The sequence below is a fragment of the Urocitellus parryii genome, chromosome 1 (genome assembly GCF_045843805.1).
Source record: "Urocitellus parryii isolate mUroPar1 chromosome 1, mUroPar1.hap1, whole genome shotgun sequence".
NCBI lineage: Eukaryota > Metazoa > Chordata > Mammalia > Rodentia > Sciuridae > Urocitellus > Urocitellus parryii.
In genome coordinates, this window is record NC_135531.1 from 81,782,642 (window position 1) to 81,806,174 (window position 23,533).

Here is a 23,533-nt window from a genome sequence, read left to right on the forward strand (position 1 = left end):
TATGTATTATTTTGGCTTCCAATTTTTCCTAAACATTTGGACTTGGGAAATATATTTTACTTGGTGTATTTGCTTCCCTCTTCAAACACCAACTACCTCTCTGATTTGAATATCTCAGCTCCAAATCAATACTTTGAATATATTCAACAGACAACTTAATAGTTCTACATTAATGTCAAAATGTTACAGCAATTTAACTTATACACAGAGCTCTTGCCTTAAATCTCTCTCAATCTGATCTTTTTCTATAATTCTTTGTTTCCATGAATTGTATCACTATGCACATTGTTTCACAAGCCAAAGACATAGAAGTTCTCTTTGCATTACCCACATAGGCAATGCAATCCAACCACACTGCTGACTTAATAAAAGCTATCATTATCTTTCTTTGTATTACCACACAACTTCCTATTTTCTCCATATAGGCATTTTTTTCTTCTTTAATCTGCTTTCTTTATTGCAACTAGAGAAAATCCTCATTTTCTTTTTTTTATCTGAAATTCTATGTATTCTTAAAATCTTAGCTGTGGTTGAATTTTTTTTCAAACTCTTCCATGATTCCCACTAGCCCTGAAATAATATTTTAGTTGATGGAAAATGTATGTGCCTTGCTCATACCCACTGAACAGAAAAATCAAAGGCTTAAAAACAGAAATAATATGTCTGAAGTCACCTGTCTAGTTGGTAGCAGCAGGGCTTTGAAACCAGATTTCTGTCACTTAAAGTTCATCCTTGTCTAAATTACTATGTTGTTTAGTGTTCAGTCTTGCCTCTTAATATTAGTGCTACCGTGGTACTCATCTTGTACTTCCATTTGCTCATATTCCCACCTGAAGTAGAAACTCCTTGATAGAGCAACTGGGTCTTCATTCACTCACTTATCAAGTGCTTTTGTCTAAGTACTGGGCTGTCATGTAAGATTTAATAAACAGCAATTTCCAGCATAAAAAAATGACATTTGGATGATCTTAGTAATAATTAATAGACTAGGGATATAATCTGCTTTTATTTTAACATTATTAATAATCTCCACTAGATTTTTCCCTTCTAGATTTCAGTCACTAGAATCTTAGAAAGTAACTTTTAGTTGTTTGTAATATAATTCAGGTTTTGAAGATTCAAATTCTTTCAAAGAAATATCCTTATAAAATAGATACTCAGAGGTGCAATTAATTTTTACAAACCCTTTAGTATGTTATATAATGTTTAAAATAAATGGTACATTTAATAGTACATATTATAGCAACTCACTGACTAAATTCAGAAATAATTATATAAATGGATGTCAGTGTTTGTAAGATAATGGGCACAACTTTATTATGAATAATAGAATGTAGGTTCAAATGCTCAACAGAAAGCACTCTTGCTAAACCTAGAGGAGACATGAAATTGTAGGGCCTGCTAAGTATTCTGGAACGCTTAAGCTGCTCTTCCTTATCCCTTTGCCCATGGGAACCGTAGAACAGATGAGATTATTTAAATATTAGGGGAAAATAAAGGGGCATAAATTATTCTAGCACACTTGATATATCTAGACTGTGAATCTGTCTAGGAATCTGAGTGTATCCTCAGTGGCTAAATCATCCATGCCTCATATCAAAAAAAAAAAAAAAGGAATGAAAGAAAGAAGAAGAAAAAAAAAGGAGTCAGTGCTTACTAAGCAATTAGGATAGCTATCCTGTCAGTGTGTCACTAGTGGGCACCTATCTAAAGTGATCAGCCTGTCTGGTTCATGAGTGTGCTTGGCTGTGTCATATAACTAGACCATTAGAGTATCTAAATTGGTCACTATGTTTGGGAGATGTGTTTGCCTGAAGTCATCAATAAGTTCTGTTCTTGCCAGATGTTGGCTGTGCCTTTGTATCTTAAGTTGAGGGTAAGTAGACTCTCTGGTGTCAACTGGAATCTGTCAACTTATTGTACCACATGAGCAAGATGACTGATATCACCACTCTGGTCGTGCAGAGAAATTGCTAAATTCTCAAAGCAAAAGGAATCAGCACCCTAACATCTAGTCTGTATCCTAAGATCACATAAGAACAGGATAATAAATCACCATGATCAGAAGGGTGATGGTATAAAAGCAAAGGCTAGTCAGGCACAGTTTCACATATTTGTAATCCCAGGAACTCATTAGGCTGAGGCACAAGGATGGCAAGTTCAAAGCCAGTCTCAGCAATTTAATGAAACCCTCTCTCCAAAAATAAAAATAAAAAGGACTATGGATGTAACTCAATAATAAAGCATCACTGAGTTCTATCTCCAGTACAAAATAATAATAATAATAATAATAATAATAAAAAATAATAATATCATCAACAAAGAGTAGATGTCATCAGCCTTGACTTTAAATCTGCCTCTGTGTGAGAACTGAGTAGTGGCTGTAGGGAGACCTGAACAAAGGATCTTATAATTTTCTAGACAAAAGATTATATTTTCATTAACTATTACAATGGAAAAAGGGTTGGTGAAAATTTTATGCATTCAATAAATATTGAGAATTGCAATGAATGATATTTATTTTTTTTTGTAGGGACTGAATAAAACAGATGACTCAGTCTTGGTGTGAGTAACTAAGTAGATAATAAAACAATTTAAGATAGGAAATATTAGAAGAAAATGAGTAGAAATGGTTAGGGGTGGAGTGTTTATGTATGTTATACTTTCTAAACAGGCAGTTATCTATGAAAGTCTTGAAGTGAGGAGATAGATTTGGGCTGAAAGATCAAATTTATTTATTTATTTTTTCAGTGCTCAGGATTGAAACAGGTGTCTGGAACACACTAGCAAGCTCCCTACCACTGAGCTACATTCCCAGGCAACATTAGCTTTTAAAGAAGTTGGTATAAAGAGGGTGCCACCAAAGCCATAGAAATGGGAAGGGAGTGCCCATTGAGAATACAAAAAATGAAAGACAGGAGGGGGATTAGCTTGTCTATAACTTGTTACTGGCACACTGTACCCTACAAGTTCTTGGTACTCATCAAATCCCAATTAAAATTTGATAAAAGATGAATAAATGCCTCTAACTTTAAAGGTCTTTTCAGAGCAAATACATATTTTCACATATCAAAAATGTCGAGTTTGGCATGTGTTTCCAATCTGATGTAGTCTTTCCTTGCTATGTAGAAGTTCATGGTGATGACCTGATTTCTTTCTACAGCTTTAAGGTAAGGGCATTTACACTCTTTCCCCTTGTCCTAGGCTGTAAAATCCTGGGGAGAATAGATGTTTCCAGGAGTGACCACTCAGAGAAAATATGTCCAATTAAAAATAATAAGCTTATGATAAGCTAATTATATAATTTTAGTAAGAGCTTACTAAATATATAAGTGCCTGAGAAAATCCTCTGCTTTTTGGACACTGGAGTGGAGATAGAGAAAAATGGAAACAAGAAATCAAAATTCCTGGAAGACAAAAGAAAATTAAATTATGTGAAACAGAAATGACAATTAGGTAGGTCCCTTAGACTTGAAACAAAATGTCAATCATTGCATTTGACCTACCTATCTTATAGTGTTATTGATACATTTATTATAAGAATGAATCTCTCTTTAGTTAGAATCCAATGCTTCATTGCACATCAATTTTAATCACAGTTCCTATTACCTACACATTAAGTCTTTTAAAATGCTAGAACCTATTCTTTGAACTCTGTCAGGTTTTATATGCCATCTTGGGAAATTCCGTGTCTTACTAGTTGCTCCATCTGGGATAATCACACCCTTCCCATGTGATAGTAACGTTTCTGACCTGATTATGCAACAGATGTCCTCCCTTAAGAAACAGTCTGTCCCTAAAGCATGGCTAAGGAGGTGGCTGAGACACATCACCTATTGAAGGTACGTTTTCCTCAGTGAATTCACCCTCTCCCAGTCTCTCAGTCTCTCAGGTGCACTGCAGTACAACTCTGAAATGGTAGGTGACATTCTACTGCTCATTGTATTTTCACACAATGCAGCCTTTGATCATGTTGTCACTTCACATGAAGAGATTCAGGTAGACAGTAGATTGACTTCTGCTGTGTTCTCAGAAATGAACAAAGATGCTCTCTCTGGGAATGTCAGATCTTGAATTTTTTAACCTGATGGAGCAATATTTCACCCAGCCACAAAGCTACCATACACTCTATACTTTCCAATTGCCTTTTAGACTTGCTAAACACATTCACAGGCCAGAATGAGCAATAGGAAATACATGGTAGGTGAAATGCAGTCTTTTCCACACTGCCCCTTTTATTATTGTGTTATAAAAACCCAGGCTTAAAATAGATTGAGGTAGATTTATCTTTTAATGAAAATCGCTGGGAGGTTTAAAGTCAAATATTCTTATCTTTTTCTCATGTCTCCAGTGCAGAGCTGACCTTGCAGTACCATCCTAGAGGGAGCTACAGTGATTATTGCAGACTGACTTGCTTCAGAAGGGACATTTAAAAGAAATGATGGAGCCAGCATGCCTCTTTTAAAGCTCAATTGTCTGAGGCTGTGGGTGTGAACTATTCTAGAAAGCAAGGACAAAAAGTGCAGGGGAATTGTGTGAAACAGAAAGGAGTAAGTTCTTAGGACATTGTTAGGAAGCTGGCCTCAAGTGCTCAAGAGGCCATCTGCAGCACTTATTTGGTGGCATCAGTGGTAATGTGAACTGAAGGCTGGAGGCAGGGCAGGTCTGTATCACACACCACACAATGTATACTCCCATTTCCTCCACACAACATGGGGGGAGACTCAGCACAACAGTGGAGCCTCTGCAGACAGCAACATAAATGGCTCTTTCTGTAGTCATTGTGGTCTCAGGATACCGGAAATGTGTTCTCAGAAACCTGTGTAGAATAAGAGTAATTTTACCACTTACTTAGTTTTTCTTCTTAAATAGCCCAGTAAAGGAAATTACAATTTTATGCTTTTTTGTTTGTTTTTAGGCCTTTCTTGCATGAATTTCAAAATTTATAATGGAGAACAATTGAGAATTTGTGTTGGGACAAATGATGAGCCTTTTATGTTCTTTTGTGTATTTTTATTTTTTCATAAATTCTACATATTTCTTTTTTAAATGTGTATCTATGTAAAATATCACCTTTGATGTTTCATTAAGAAAAATAAAGATAAATAGGCAAGGACGTTTAAGGAAAGATTTATTGCCAGTCAACATTTAACAAATATCTGCAAAAAAAAAAAAAAGAAAGAAAGAAAATTAAATTGGGGAAATACAGTAATGCGAAATTTTTGTCAAAAAATTGTAACATTTTTCCCTAAATAGGCTCAACATGAACAAGAACTCTCTTTATCAAAATTATAAATAGATGGGGGTATTTCAATAATCTCTTTTCCAAAACTGAATAGCTCTTAGAAGTAATCCCTTTCCAAGTTGAATAGGTAATAGAATACTTAGAATGACTAGTATGTTGTATGTTACAGGGAACACAACTAATATCACACTGATTTTCTGAACTTCATGAACAGAGAAACATCTCAGTGTAGCTGGTAGTAAATACAATTCTGTCAGACTAGACTTTTATATTTGATGTGTGTTACTATAAAATCACCTTACTCTAAGTGAATTTCATGTTCAATGGACAAAGCATATCTAAAACATTTATTAGGACAAGTACATTTTATCTATACCCTTAAATAACAGTGTCAATGAATTTGTATGCCAATTAGTATTTAAGGAATTTTATAAATTGGGGGAACAAATATATCTACTATAAAAGTATGCTTATAATTGGAGGAACAGATATATCTGCTATAAAAGTATGTTTATCTGGAACTTACTCATTATAGTACAATCTACCCATTACCCTCATTTAATGCTCATTTTTCATTGATTCACAGAACCACTTAGCATCAAGGGAATTGCCTTGTATCTACATATGGTTTTAAGTAGTATGGTAATTTTAATAATAGTAATTACTCCAATCTGCGAGCATAAATAACTTTCCATTTATTTATTGTCCACTTTAAATTCTTTCATTAATGTTTCTTAAATCTCAGTGCACAGACTTTCACCTCCTAGGTTGAATTTATTCCTAAGTATTTCTTTTTTTAATATTATTGTAAATGGGATTCTTTTCTTGTTTACTATTTCAGTCTGATTGTTATTTGTGTATAAGAATGCCACAAACTTTTTATGCTAAGTTTATATTTGGCAAATTTACTGAATTCACTTATTAGATCTAACAGGTTTTGGAAGGACATTGAGCAATTTTCTACATACAGGATCATCCCATCTGCAAACAGAGATGATTTTACTTCATTTCTGATTTGGAGGTCTTTTATTTATTTATCTTGTCTAATTGCACTTGATAGATTTTTAGTACTATACTGGATGGATATGACTGAACAATTATGTTGAGGAACTATCTTTTTTATATACAAACTATTATAAATTTTTGCAAAGAAGAATTTGAAATTTGTTATAGTTTGTATATAGTGTATGTGTGTGTGTGTGTGTGTGGGTGGGTGGGTGGGTGGGTGTGTGTGTCCTCTAGTGCTTCCTCTACTAGAAGTGTAAGCTCCTGTATGGTGATGTGAAAAGTGATACTGTTGAGGACCACAACCAAGTCAAGATGGAGCCTGCCAGTTTGCCAGGAGGAGTGGTTTGTGAAGTAACACCAGGGAGTCATTAAGATGATAAGGATTCCATAATGACTGACTGCTGTATCTAGATGATGTTAAGTAAGTTAAGCTGTGTGCAATTAGTTAAGTATATATACCTCTGCAGTCCCGTAATAAAGCGGGTCCTGCTGTTTCAACATTCACAAATTGCTTGTCACTTCCCCGTTATTTTGCCCAGCCAGACTGTGGCATGATACAACTTGTAACAAGATGCATGGCCTAATTAAAAGTGTGATTAAGTCACTGAAGGTGCTGCCTTTGGAAGGAATTAATGCTAGTCTCCCTGAGTTAATCAGTTTTTATGAGAGTGAGTTGTTATAAAACAAATAACGTGACTTCTGAATCCCTCTCTGATTTTCTGTCTCACCATGTTATCATTTCTGTATGCATCCCATCATTGTAATGCAATCCCCAGTGATGGAAATCCGAGTCCAAATCCTGCCCTTGGCCCTCCAAAACTGTGAGCTATGTAGAACCCCTTTCTTTTAAAATAATTTTTATCTCAGGAATTTTATTATAGCAATAGAAAATGGAATAATACAAACTTTGTTGAGTATATTTTTTGCTGTGTCAAAGGTATGATCATATGCCTTTTGTCTTTCAATATGTAAAGGTGATATATCACATTCCTTGATTTGAGAATGTTAAATCAGTCTTGTATGCCAGGGATATATCCCATTTCACCATGATATATAATCTTTTTGATGCGTTGCTGAATATGATTTAGTAATAGTTTATTGAAGATTTTGACATCAATGTTGATCAGAAATATTGGTCTATAATTTTCTTTACTTTCAACCTATATATGTATCCTTGAGGCTAAAGTGGGACTCATATAGGCAGAATATAATTGAACCTTATTTTATTATCCATTCAGTAACTCTGTGTCTTTGGACTGGAGAATTTAATTCATTTTCATTTGAGGTAATTATTGCTATGGTAGGACTTACCACTGCCATTTAGTAATTTTTCTGATTGTTGCATATATCCTTTATTTATTTTTCCTCTCTTGTTTATGTTTGTGATTTCCTGAGTATATGCAGTGCTAGTATTTCTTTCTTTTATAATTCATGTTTTTACAATTGTTCTTTGTGTTTTGGTTACCATGAGGCTTATAAAAGTATTTTGTTAGAGGCTGTTTTACTATGATAAAAAGTTAATTTTGGTCACCAATAAAAACCCTCCCCCTCACAATTTATATTTTTGATGTCATAATCTTTATCTTGTTATAGTATGTATTTCTCAACAACTTATTGTAGATAGTTATTTTTATTTTTTACTTTTCATATTTAAACTAGAGGTGTATTTGATTTACACAGTGCCATAACACTACTGGGTTACTCAGGATTTGACTACATATTTACCTTTACCTGTGGATTTTATACTTTCATATGTTAGCATGTCAGTAATTAGTGGCCTTTTGTTTGCACTTGAAGAACTCTCTTACCATTTCTTGTGAGGTTCTTTGATAGTAATGAATTTCTTCAAATTTTTCTATTCAAGACACCACTCTAAGAAATTTAATTGTGCCATGAAAATTATGCCTATAACTGGACTTGCTTGAAAATGTCCACTTTACTCAAATTAGTTAAAAACTATGAAGACGTTTCATAGTAAAAAACATCCAGAATAATTCAATTAGAACTTGAACCTAATCAAAATCATCACTGTAGGACCTGGTTTTACATATGTGCAAATGGTGTGAAATGCAGCACGCTCTCCACCAAGCTACAAAGGAGACTTCTGTCCCAGTCTTCAGTTTAAAAGATCTTGCAAAATGTTGGAAGACTCCTGTGTTTTAGTGAGGAAAACAAAGGAGTTTCTGGTTAGGTGAACAAACTTTATTTAGTCATATTCATATGGTGAAGCCTAGTGACCATCAGGATGTCTGCTTTTGCTATTCTTTTAATTTTTTATAATAAAGTTTTTTTTTTAAGATAGGAGAGAGAGAGAGAATTTTTAATATTTATTTTTCAGTTTTCGGTGGACGCAACATCTTTATTTTATTTTTATGTGGTGCTGAGGATCGAACCCAGCGCCACATGCATGCCAGGCGAGTGCATTACCGCTTGAGCCACATCCCCAGCCCATAAATAAAGTTTTTTATGTTAAGCAATCTGACTGCTTAGTACCCTTAGGTTTTTGAACCAATGATGGGGCATTTTATAATATTATATTAAAGAAAGAACAAGTGAAAGAATACTAATACCTTGAATATAAGAAATTTATGAAAATCAAAATGAAGACTGAATCAAACATATTTAATTGAAAGTTTTATTTATTTATTTATTTATCTATTTATTTATTTATTTATTTTTGTGGTGCTGGGGATTGAACCCAGGGCCTTGTGCATGTGAGGGAAGCACTCTACAACTGAGCTATATCCTCAGCCCAAAAGTTTTACTTTTTAAGGTTGCACTGAATTCCAATGTGTAAAGTTAATGAGTTTTAGTCATAAATAATAGGTTTTTTTTGAAGTAGGCACAAGATTTTTTAATGTTAATTCCTTTATAAGCTATCAAAATTATGGTTCTGAATATTGTTTTAACCCTGAGTCCTAAATTATATTTTGCCTTAAAAAACTAATTTTCTTGATATCCACTGTGTGTTAGACACTATTTCAACAGAAGAGTAGTGACTAATAAAACAAGACTTCCTGCCTTATTGAAGCTAACCCTTAATAAAGAAAAATAGACAACGAGTAAAAAGTAAAAGGCAGTCATGAATGTTGAGGGGGGGGAAATAAGCCAGAAAGATAGGTGTGTTTAAATGTTAGATAATATAGTTGGAAAGGGCCACCAAGAGGGTGACATTTGACAAAAGTACAGAAGATGAAGAGGAAAGGAGCCCTGAAGATACACAGAGGCAGAGGGAACTCTAGGGATAGGGCAGATCATCAGTACAAAGGTTCTGGCTTATAACAGCAGGAAGCCAGTACAGCTGGGTTGGAGTGAAGGGGGACAACACTTGACTGGTTCAGGGTTGCAGCCTAGGAACAGACACTGCTAGGACTACATTATGTTGAGTGAGATGAGAGGGGTGGCACTTTCACTAAAAAAAAAAAAAAAAAAAAAAAAAAAAAATCCCACTACTCTCATTTACATTTTTTTCTTGATATCAGGGTTGATTTGATGGTTTCTCCTTTTTGAGGATGAGTTTAAAATAAGGCTAATCTTATCCTTGCAACTTTAGCTTCTTCCTTGAGCCAGGAAGAAGAGTTTTATTACATTTTGTCACCTAACTGTCCATATTATCAAAAAAACTTATGTAATAGACGTGTAAATTGCACCAAAAGACCTAAATGTGTTTTCCATTTTTAAAATGTCAAGATAGGATCAGCTACACAGAAGGCTGATGGAAAGTATGGGGTCATATGGAATGTGAGAACCGATGTGCAAGTGTCCAGAGCCAGATCCCATCTGTGGTGGACCACTCGAAGTCTTATTCTTTAGAAAAACCTGGAGACCATTGAAAAGGCATTGACAGCTCAGAATAAGGAGCCTGGTACTACCTGCCCACTGAGCCATAGAGGCCTGAATTTTATAACAAGGTATTGCCAGGTGCCCTTCTCTTTTGGCACTGCTTTATTCAGTATGCACAAGCAGAGGCTGTCTCAAACAGGAGTTTGAGTGTACTTCAGATATAATGATATGTGTCATGGATCATTTGCAGGTGGTTTCTTTCTATCTTTTTTAATTCTTTGTTTTTTTCTTTGTGCCCTCCCTCCTTTCCTCTATCTCTCCCCCTCTCTTATTTATTTATCTATTGGTCATTATTGAAAATAAAGGAGATTAGATTTAAGTACACTTTGAAATTCTTTCAAAGGTGCCTGAATGTGTGACCAATGAGACTACTCAGTAAGAGATAACCATTAATAGAGGCATACATTTTTTAGGAACTTATAATCAATTTTTTTGAAAATGGATAAACACATCCCGAAGACTTATTTTGCTTTCTTCCAATTATTATACTACATAATACAGTTGCTGTTTTTTTATTATATATGGTAAGTGATATCATATTTTGTGGCCAAGGTGTCTAAAAATTTTACTTATTGCCTGACTAGAGCTAACTTGTTTTCTTGTCTCTAACTACAAAGATTTTCTTTGTGGAATGTCTGATATGATTTACTGATTGGGCTTATAATCAAAGTATTTTAAATTTCTTTGATCAAATTTTGGGTTGTAGTAATTTGTGTTATTCCAACTAGTTGATGGTGCACTAAAGAAATAGTTCAGCAACTTGCATTGAGAATACAGATGTGACCGACAGAAAGGCTCTGGTCAATACAACTTGACAGTTAATAATTAGGGCATTTCACCTTATTATTATACTATTTATTAAATTTCAAATACAATAAGCAAAGCTGATTTCAATCTTCAAGCACTTTCAACATTAATGACCTTTTTCTTTTTTTTTAGAACCAAAGACATCATCAATTGTCAGACACTATCATTTGGGTGAAATGGAAACAAAAACAAACATTCCAAACAGCCCTATGTTGTTGATCAATGTCTGATTTAACACCTCTGATTTTAAATTTTTTGAATATGTATGTCTTGGAGTTGGCAAAACACAGTAATTAAATTATTTATCCACATAAAGATATTGAGAACCTACTGTATGCTAGGTATTGTGATAAGCAGTCTGGTCATAAAGTCTTGAACTAATAAAATCCAACCTATGACCCTAAGCTATTAAAAACTATGAAACATACAATTAAATAAGTGATAATGATAAAAATTTTCACAGAATTCTGATGAGGTGATGTAGCCTAATAGTTCAGCTAAAACTCAAATGTTAAATAGATGTTATCCAGATAACATGGGAATAGGGAATCAAGTGCGATGTTTTAATAGAAATAGACCAGGATGGTGCACTTAATAGTCTAAAAAAAAAAAAAAAAAAACAAAAAAAACAAAAAAAAACTCTATGGCTAAAACATACGTTTGGCCCTGATAAAGTTAATGGAACCCTATGCCAAAATATGGCACCTTGACATTGGAGAAAACAGTAGAAGCAGGAAAGCAGCTCTCCTTTCTCTCACTTTTTTTAAATTTTTTTGCTTGAATCAGGCTATAAAATCTAGGAAAGTCATTCTGATTTCTCCTGACTTTTTCTCTTGAGGCAGGTCATAAAACTTTCTTTCAAGAGACACCCTCTCTGTACTCGGAGGAAAAGAACCTCCTTACTTCTGAAAATCCAGGGCTATAGAGAAGAATCTGAACCAGTAGATTGTGCTAGGTCTTCTTATCCCTGCTCTCTACCACCATTAAAACACACACTTTGTATAATCATGCTTCCCCTGACTGATCACACATCATTAAACCTGAGTATAAAAATGCACATATTTTCCTGTTTCTTTGAGTATTTATTTCTAAAGCCTCTTATGGCATATAAAACTATTATTAAACAATTTGTATACAGTTTTTCTCTTGTTAATTTGCCTTTTCTTATAGTGGTCTCCGCCATAAACTTACCAATGAATGGGGGAATGTACTCTTTTATTCTCCTCTAGCCCATAAGTTTAAACATCAAGAAATGCGATAAAATATATGAGAACACATGAATACCTGAAAGATTGATGAGCACAGAATAAGAGAAAACTACATTTAGATCTATAATAGCTATCATTTAATACAGTCAGAGTTCTTGTCACCCTGAGAGCATTTTCTCCTAAAATACCCTATTTTATTTACAGGCAATGGATTGAAATGTTTGTGGTGAGGGAAAATGTTTACCTGGAGGATCAACCTGTAATTAAGAGAACTTTTTGACTTGAGATATACAGGTGTGCACATGAAGTACCTCTTGCTACATGCAGAGAAACTAGCTTTGCTGGAGCTTGGTTCTTGTCTGAGAATTATTCTTTATTTGAATATTTAAAAGAAAACACTTTAAAATTTATATTCATAAAATTGGATACTAAATAATAGTGAAAATGTGTAAATGGTGACACATGCATCAATATAAAAATTGGCCACACATATAATGCTAAGAGAAATCCATTGCTAAAATAATATGGTATAATTCTACTTTATTGAGCTTAAAACCATTCAAAATAAAACACATATCATTTAATAATATAAAATATGTTTTTAAAGATTTTATGGAAAATTCAAGTGTGCTCTATAAATATATTTCTGTATTCTATTTGTTTTGGGAAACAAGTTTCTTTCAACAATTTTTAATATCTAGTATTCTCTGCATATTACAATTTTTTTCAAAATTGAAATTATTTTCTATAAATTGTTATAACTCATCATTTCTCTCAGAATCTGTGAGGATATTGTTATTCTCTAGAGTTATCAGATGCAATAAAAATCAGAGATTTTGCCTTAAATGAGAAAGGGGACCAAGACCAAGCCTTTTGCCTTATAGCCATCATCTTTGGCCTACATTAACATAAATCTTTAACCAGGGTTACAAGATGTAAAACTTATCCTACAATTTATCAAAGAAGGAATATGTGGAATTGTGTCACCAAGTTGTCTTATATTGCTATAGAACATTCTAAATCTAGTTCAGGAAAATTTAGGAATTCAATATTTGGAAGGCATGTAACAGAATCTCATTTTTTAATACCTTCCCACTTTTAAAGTTATGATTTGACATAACATGTCCCTTTGGTTGAGAGTTTTATCTTTTTTGAAACTAAACTTTCTTCTATTTAGATGGTTAAATAAGGGCTTCCTCAGCTTTCTCTGCCTTCTCAGAGCAGAAGAATGTCTGTGTTGTCAGTGTTAACTCTCTGAGTGTCCTTTTATCTTTCCTGCTACTCTTCAATTGCCTATTAAGTCACATTTAATTTTTTACCTTTATCTTTTTCTAGTGCATCAATTATTGTGCCTAATAGTAGCCATTAGTCCCACAATCCTTCTAATTACTCTTTTCCCTACGTCAATGACCTGTACCATCTGAATTTATAGTTATGATTTGTAATGATGCAACACCAATTTAAGCTAGCAGGTGTCTGTTTTGTCCAGCAACATTGGTTAAATGGATTCCCCATTTCCAACTAGGTGACATCATATTGTTTAATTTTTCTGCCACCTTCAGCATTGCCACAGGTTTAATTCTATTGAAACACACACTGTAAGAAAATTTGTTAAGTTGGGTTTTTATTAGAAACTAATATCTGGGAACTAGGTGGAGAGGAAGAATGACTGGGCAAAATGTGTGGCAGTCAGCTTTTCATCTAGGGCATGTGTTGGTAAGATGTGGGCTCCAAAGGGCTGAGGCAGCCCTGCCCCCATGGACTGGCTGGTGGCAGCACACATGGGCTCTCTCTTGGGCTGACTCTGCTCATTACCTGCAGCATTCCTGAGCAGATGTTCCATGTTCCTGGCATCTCTAACATCTTTGAGTCTTCAATGCAGCTTTAGTTACACTCTCACAGCTTCATGTATCACATGCTCAGGGCCTGCATGCTTCTAGCTGTCATACCTGTTGCCTTACTTGACAGGACTGCCTTTAAAATATTGGTGCAAGAATCTGACTAAATAACATTCATTCCTTGTGCCTACAAAACTAGCACCACATAGATAATGCCTTGGTCTACTGCTAGCAGTAATAGTAACTTGACCTAGTTGGACCATGACTGCAGCAACCTCTGAGTTCCTGTATAATGGAGTGTTTTGAAAAAATCCTGAGAAACAACTTTTAAGATGAACCTATGTGAGCAGGGTGCCCCACCAGCTGTTTTCTTCTCAAAGAAAAGTCTTACAAATGAGTTTATACTTTCACACACTTGAGCCTGAGATTGGAAGAGTTGGACCAATTTCTCAATTTCTGAAAGTCCTCAAGACATCTTTCCTATTGTCTTTGTTAAAAAAAGTAGTAGTTATTTTTTCTTTAATGGTACTAATTTTTTTCGGCAATCATACCTTCCTTGGCCCCAAATTTACAAGCACTATTCTGGTCAAACTGCAAGTCTTTCAAATATTTGTGCTCTTATTCTTACTCTGAATTCTCACTATAAACTTCACTAAACACTGCCAGCAATACCCAAGCCACAATTTGAAAGCTGTACTTCCTTAAAATGTGTTCCACCAAATTAATTAATCTATAACCTTTAAATTTTCCCTCATGCAAAGTCTCAGGATATGGACAAAATGAGGACAAGTTCTTTACCAGAATGAGCACATGTGGCTTCTAGTCCAATTCCAGATAGAGTTCTCATTCTCAAATCTAAAAGTACAGTCTTAGCTATCTGCATTCCTATCAGCATTCTGGTCTTCTGAGCCCCAGCAGAATTGTCCATTAAGCTCCACTTTCAGAATTCTAAGGATTATCTAGCCTGAAGATCCAAACTTCTCTAAACTCTTCCTGCAAACCATTTCCAAAGACTTATGAACCACATGCTTATATATCATCCCAGCAAAAACCTTACTTCTCAGTACGAGTTTTCTGTGTTGGTCATCTTCTCATCTCTGTGATTCAAATATCAGACATAGACAAGGGAGACGAATTTTATTTTGGGTCATGGTTCCAGAAGTTTCAGTCCACTGTTAACAGATTCCATTGCTTTGGTCATGGAAGAAGGTATGTGAAGGAAAGCTGCTGACCTCAAAGCAGCCACAAAGCAGAGAAAGATGGAGAGAGACAGAAGGGGGCAGGAGGAAAGGACCAGAAACAACAATACCCTTCCAGGGCATACCCCCAGTAACCTACTTTTCCCAGCCACACTTTACTACATAGTTTTTACCTCCCCCCAGTATTCCACTAATTTTTCAATGGGTTAATCCACTAATGAGGTCATATCATTTCCCAAAATCCTCCATCTCTGACAATTTGTGCTTTGACTACTAAGCCTTCAACACATGACACTTTGTGGGACATTTCAGATTCAAATTATAACAGAAGCAAAAGTCAAATTCTATCAGAGATCCTCAACTAACACTGTGGAAACAGAAAGGTAACTCTAGAACTATCATCTAACATAGTGGTCTCATATCATCTCAAGATAGTGGAACTTTTATATTCTCACCTCAATTAGTTCTTTAATGTGAGATGTTCTTATGTTGGAGTGGCTCTGAATAAGGCAGATCTTTTCAGCTGAGGTAAATCTGAAGTATTGATTACTAAATCTGTCTAGTATAGCTGAGATAACACATCCCATGTCCTGGGCTGATTATTCAGTTTTGCCATTCTTTTTAATTCTAGACTCATATTTCCAACTATAATCTTTTTAAATATATTTTTTTCAATTGTAGTCAGATACAGTACCTTTATTTTATTTATTTATTTGTATGTGGTGCTGAGGATTGAACTTAATGCCTCACATGTGCTAGGTGAGTGCTGTACCCCTGAGCCCCAGCCCTAGCCCCTCCAACTATCATCTTGATGTCTTCATTCTTCTAGAATTCTCAGTATCAACACTGAATAGTCTTTAACATGCCCCAGATACAGTCCTGTGGGACAGCAGCTATGGGAAATCTTCACAATAAACAGAGTTAGTGGTATTTTTGGTCATTAATTTTATATTGAAATGGCAAATTATTTTTACTGGTTAGTTGTATAGGGGTATAAAGAGACAAAAATCAGGGTGACCTTATTTTGGAGTATTATATGCAGATGTATAAGAGATAGAACTAAAAAAATTTGGATTATTTTTTGTTTCACAAGAATGTCTTATAGAGAAATTTTAATAAGGAGGGAAATCTTAACCACTGAGTGGACAAGATCACTTATTCTGCAAGATATCAGTCAGCTTACATCTCAGCTAATATGCTGTCTTTTCAATGGGTTCAGAAACAGGCTGTGTAAGGTGGCAGGGTGTATGCATCGACTCAATAGTATGGGTTCCCTTTTATTGAAGCTGATTATCTGCTACCATTACTAAATGGACAAACTACAGTTATAAAACTAACTAATTTAGTCATCTGGAAATTTGACTGACTTTTAGAAAGTTGTGAATTTGTTATAAATTGGAATTAATGATGAGACTATGCTTAGGTAAGTAATGTAATAGAAGGATAATTTCAAACACCTCATACAGCACTTTGCTTTCCTCAACCTCACCAATGAGTTCAATCATTAACTCAGTGAACAAGATTGTGTAGACAGTGCTTCTTGTCAAGCATTCATTGCCTCTCTTAGCAATGCTCGGATGATTTTTTGACACATGGTAAGTGATACCTTCTGGGAACTAACTAAGAATTTACACATACAGAAATTGAGAGACTGAATGACTTGTGGGGAAATTCTTAATTGAAGATATGGTTTAATGGATAATATTTTCAATCTTTCATCCCTTGTATCCTAAGGTCTGTATCACACTCTGAACTGAAGTTCAGGTGAGATTGAGAATACCCATTATTTACAGAAATAGTCAGTTTGGAAATATATTTTTATGTAGGCTTTCTATCCTTTCCTGTTATACTTTGTCTAGTTCCTCACTGCCAAATAATTTCCATGTAAACCCATTCAAACTGAGTTTTAAGAGTAACCTATAGTATAAGAATGCACACTTTTCTATGAATAGATTGCTTGATTTTTCTGTCTTCTTCAGATGTCCATATATCTACCAAGATTTACAAAAGATCAAAATAAATAAGGCCTTTAGAGTGGAAAAGAGAGGAGAAAAATATTAAAGAAAAATCTTCCAGAAACACATTTTGGAGAAGAATCTAAAAAGAGAAACCTACAGAGGAGAGACAAGTAATATTAAAAGGTTTCAAATAATATTTTGAACATTTTGTCAGTTTGATTTGTAGGTTCTGGAGTCAGACTAAAAGAAAACTTTAGAAAATAATGATAATTTAGAAATTGCTGTTAATGTGATGAAAATAAATCATTTAATCAACTTGTTATTTAGAATCAAGTACAAGAAATTTTCTTTTATGGTTCATTTCTTCAAGCTAGTAACACAAAGTAAATATTAAGACAGTATATTTGGCATTAGAGGTATTACACAATGGTTAATTTCAGAAGTATTCATTTAATTGGTTTTGGTACAAAGTCCTTGGCTTAGGGTAGGCTTCAGTTTTATTTAAACTTATAATTCAGTAATGAATCTGAGAAATTATGGTCAGGATAGGTAGTGCTGATTTCCATAAGTAAAATTGTAAGGTATTTAATTTTCTTGGATAATAAAACTTTTCAGACTCTATTGTTTAAATTAATAAATAAATAAATATATCTGGTTTCTAATATTTGGGTTTTTATGTTAATAAAAAACTGTTTTTCTTATTACCAGGATATGGTTTGTCTTGATTTTATCATCCAACTACAAATATGCTCTGCTTGGCCCATGTCCTCTGTCAGGATATTTCAAGATTGCAGAGTAGGTACCATTGTAGTTTATCAGGAAAAAGGGGCATCTTTCCACCAGACTGAGATCTTTCCTGAAATATTTCTGTTTTATGTCTTGACAAGTCTGTGGCTGAATTCATTCATGGATGATCAGAGGTCTTATGTCGCTTGTTATTCCAGCAACTGAACTAAAGCTCATAGATGTAAATATTGCTTGCTCCTAGTGAGTACATGTCATCAGTCATTAATGAATACTTGCTGAATTACATTAAAAATGTCCTTTAACATTCAGTTCAGTAGCCACTGGTCCTGGTCCGAAGATGCTTTTCGACTATACATTTTTAAAGGACACTGATTCCATCCACCAGTATCTTCTGTGTTCCTGGATCTCTAGAGTAAAGTACTTGTCACCAAATAATATTTTTAAAATTTCTTGTATGTCTCATCTGTTCAAATTTTGACAACCATGATAAAAGGTATTCCAAATGTTTAATATTTTTTAGGTAATATTACTTGTTACTTTATATATTAAGTAAATGTAAATATTTTATAAGATGAATAATTTTTAAATTTTGCATGTCATCAAGATTTGCCAATACATACATACAACATTAGTTTATAAACTCACATAAGAGAAACATGCCATAGGGTCTGTAGAATGAAATACAATGAATACACATGTAAATGCCTAGTATTTTGATAAATATGAGGACCCAGAACTACAAATATAGATAATTATTAGAACAACACACAAGAACACTAGCTGATGATCATAGAAAAACAGGAAGAACATTTTTCTCTCACTAAAGCTCATAAAAGTTCTCAGTAAATACGTTTTAAAGTCAAATAAATTCCCTTTTTTTTAAAAGAAAAATCTTGGCCTATTAGGAAAGACATTAATAAATTTTCTCCATATAGTATATGGTCAATACCCAAGAGTTGAGCTAGTACTTACCCTGTTAGTGTTCTATTCCTGAGAGGAACATGATCTATTTGAACAGAATGGCCTTAGGCCCAACCATAGAGATTAACTAATGTAGAATCCAAAGAGGCACAACTCCAGTGGTCTTGATCTTTCCTGGAAAACATCTGCTACCAGCTGAGTGTGTTTACATTTTGGCAGTACTAGCAGATGTGCTAGTTGTCAGCCCATCTGTGTGGTGTTGGGAGACTGGGGCTAAGGAACCTGGGAGGGGCAGGCAGCAGTGAGTGAGCTTACTATAATATCCTCAGTTGTTCCAGAAAGTGAAAATTAGTACCTTAGAGCAATTTTTTTTCTTCCTGTGCCAATGGCTTAAAGCTAACTGATTTATGTGTATTGCCTAGAATGAGCAATAGTGTTTAGCAGTGGGACCTCTATTAGAAGGGTAGCCATGGTGAGATCAATATTTTAGAAAAGTAAAAAAAATTGTTTCTATAAAAAATATTAAAAATTTGGAGAGTAAATGTCAGTTTTAATATTTATAAAGTATATGGTCTATGGGAAAAGAAAACACTGAGTGAAAATAAGTGTCAGTTTTTGTAAGTGAAACTCTTATTTTGCTCTCTTGTATTTTTGTTATCTTAAATATTATCCAAAGCGTGTTCTTTAAAACATATTTTCATAGCTAACAGAAAAGTTACTTAGAGAAATTTTCAAGAGAAATCTACAGTTGTCATTTACTGAACACATTTTTTTTTATTTTTTCCTGGAACACATCGTGGATTGCTATATTTTTTTCTTTTACTTGAAAAATTACATTAGCAATTGAGACAGAAATCAACAATTTGGAAACAGTAAATATATAAATAAATCAACAAATTACCATATATTTACATTGGTATTTAATTTTTTCACAGTGTGGGTTACTGGTGTTCTAGAAATTAAGCAACTAAGTGACTGAAATCTTTTCTCTCTTATATAGGGGAAATCATTAAACTGTCCTCTTAATTTGAAGATTAGGCATCCCCCATGCATAGAAAGAAAGAGAAACCCCAGTTTAAAAAGTAATCAGTATTAAATGATGAACTTAGCTATCTTCAGAAGTCAAACCTTAAGACATTTCTATAAAAAATTTTTTTCTAGTGGAAATGAATGAAACTCTCAAATTCAATCAAAATGTTTGATAGGAACTTCAACTTTAACATGACTCTAATGAATTTTTGATACATAAAATAAGATTTCACATAAGGAAAATACAGTGTGCATGAAAAACATATACCACAAATTTGAAGCAAGAAATGACAATATTTATTTAACACTGTTTAGGGGAAAAACACTGACCTGGCAGGCATAGATATTCTTATCATTAAAAATAATTGTGCTGTTTTGAGGCAGTGATCATTAATACTTTCCCAAGTCTAAGTTACATATTCTCTCTACATATGTACCTTTACTTCTTGTTTCTGCTCATTAAATAATAATATGTTGGGTAACTTAGTTTGTCAAGGAAATTCTTGCCAGTTAAGAGGAGGCAGCATCAAATGTGGCTGTTAAGAGAGTGGGCCCTGAAGTTAGTGGGGTCCAGTTTTGGTTGTCTCCCTTTTGAGCTGTGTGACCTTGAACAAATCACACAACCTCTTATAAAATTGGGATGCCTGCAGCATTCCTGTCATAGTTTTGTTATTGAAATTAAATTTGTTACTATATGTACAAAATTCAGAATCTATTTGATCAGAGTGTGGACAATTTCAGTTTTGTTAACATAGAAGAGAAAGATGTGCATTGGTCTCATAAATTGTTGGATTATTATGAGCATGTGGTCAGTCTATTTTACACTAAGAGTATAAATCTTAATACATTGAATTAGTTTGATTCAGTCACTTAGAGCTAACAAAATTTCTTCAAAAATTTAGAAAAACTTATTTCAATAAATTGGCAGAATTTGTGCCTAATCAAATGAGCACAAATTATTTTGTATTTTAATACCTGTATTTTAAATTAATACTAGTAAATACAAGAACAAAGACATTTAGTTTTATACAAGACACTGACAATAAATATATTATAAGGAAAGTGTTTGCCTAGTTTTTAATTCCAGGAAAAAAACTACAAAAAATACTATATAATTACACTTCTTAAAACATGCATTGAAGATGTAAAAGTTGAATTTGTTTGGTCATTCTTACTTAGAAAAATTAATTTTGTAATTGCCCTACTTCTCAAAGTTTGCAGTATGCTATAGTGCCTTTTTAATCCCTGAAGATAAATTGGAATTGTGTGAGAAAATATCATTCCTTTGGAAAGCCTGTTGAACAACAGCACACTATAGAGAAAAATCACAGAAAATCTAATCACAATTTCAGAGAACAACGTAAGTATGTTACATCTATTCAAAAGAATAAATATTTAGTGACTGCTGGGGTGACACAGTAGTAGAGTGTTTTCCTAGCATGCATGAAGCACTGAGTTTAATCTCTGACACCACAAAAATAAATAAATAGATAGATTTTGAAAATAAATGAATAAATAAATGTTGTATACAATATTTGATGGTAGGAAAAAAAATTAATATTGCCTTTTTGGGGGAGTATTGAGAATGGAACTCAGGGGCACTTTCCTACTCAGCTATATCCCCTTCCTATTCCTTTTTATTTATTTATTTATTTATTTTGAAACAGGCTCTTGTTAAATTGCTGAGGCTGGCTTTGTACTTGTGATACTCTTGCCTCATTCTTTCAAGTAGCTGGGATTACAAACATGTGCCAGCATACTTGGCTTAACATTGCCTTTTTGAAAAATAGCTGAAAGTCACCATAACTCACCAAAATCCTGAAAGATGCTCTGTAACATCAGAAAATGGAGTTTTACATGATGAGATATGATTATACTCCAAGAACAGAGAGGAACAATCCACTGTTTATGGATCTTTGAAGGTAAAATATAATAACACAAGTATAAAAATAGCATCTCTGCTAATTTTTCTTTGTTAACAGTTACTTCTTGGTCTGCAGCAAATTTCAAAATCACAGAATGCTGACAGAGACCTCATGAATTTATAGTTAAAATTTTCTTTAGAAAATAGTGGAGTAAATGAAAACATGGATTGGCACATATGAAAAGCCATGAAAGAAGATTTAAGTGTATAGTCTTTCAAAATCATCCCCTGGAAGGCCACCTGCAAAGAACAGCAATTTGCAGATGAAATCACAAGTCAAGAGGCAGTCCTTGAATATATATGTATAAGGAGTTATTGTCCTCTTCAGCCCTAAAGCTGAAATGACTCACTTACTTTAGTCAGTGGGAGTATAATTTGGATATAAATGACCATCATCTCTGTAATGCTCCTCCAAAAACCAAAACCAAAATGTACTATACAATAAATTGTTAATGATTTTCTCATGTTCTTGTTTCTACTGATCTTATTCATATTTCTATGCACACACTTTGAAATAAAATGGTTAGCCTAATTTTCAATGACTGGGGCTAAAGGGAAAGGAAGACAAAAACATCAACAAAAAATTACTAAAATGACCACCCAATATTGACATATTAAGTAGAACCAAGGTCTTTGATATAAAAGCAAGAGAAAAAAAATTGAAAAAAGGAATTTAATTTATTTTACAATTTTACAAATGATGAAACAATAATACCCACTTGCTTTACACAAATGATAGGGAAACAGTGTTTAACAGAATGAACCTGACAGAAAAAAACCTCATCTCTTAATTCCACAAATAAATGATATAAGAAATTCTCAGTAGCAATTATCCTGTGCAGCAATGCTATCTCTGTAAACTGACTTTTTTCCTGCTATATACATTTGAAACACTTGTGCTTTTGCCTACACAAAGAAACAGTATTTATTAAAAGGTGCTACTTAAATGAGACACGCAAGGCCTGGAGTCACAATCTGAAAACTGCAATTCAAATACACTGCCAGCTTGAAGACTTTTATTATTTTTTTTTCATTTTAAAAAAATGTGGACATACTAGTCCCTTATTTTAACTCTAAGTATGAACATAGAATTCAGTTTTAAAGTAGGTCTCTCTTAAAGCAGTTTAGTCACTGAAGTTTCAAAAGAACTCTTTATTCCCAAGTGGTCTAATATCTCCAGGGTAGTTCACAGTGCAGACCCTGAAGATGTTAACATAACACAAATCTAGTGTGTACATTTTACAGACTCAGTGTGTATACACACGGATACACATATATAACATTGTATATATGTTACACACATGTCTATTTGTACTATATAGATATATCTATAGCACATATATAATAAAATATCTATTTCTAGGTGGGCTTTATTTGGATTTTTTAAAAAATCAAATACAAACAACAACCCTCACTCATTTTTTTTTAAAACATTGGTATATTAATAATGTTTGATGGGGAAACTTCCAAACTTGAAGAGATAACAACTAACTATACATAACTCTTCCCACACCCCTTCCACAATTACAGATAGTCCTTATAATAACCACATGAAAACAATTCTTTTATGAACCAAATACAACATTATGTGCATTATGACTAACTGGCTCAATTAGAAATAAATTACTTTGTTCACCCTTTTCCTGTGTAATAGCTTAGTAACTAGTCGGTATGTACACTACCCCTAGCATTATTTAAATTAATCACTTCTATAAGCATATATGTAGAAATTCCCATTAATAATTGATATACAATTCATATGATATACAATACATGAAGACATTTGAATGCCCAGCACCTTCTTTC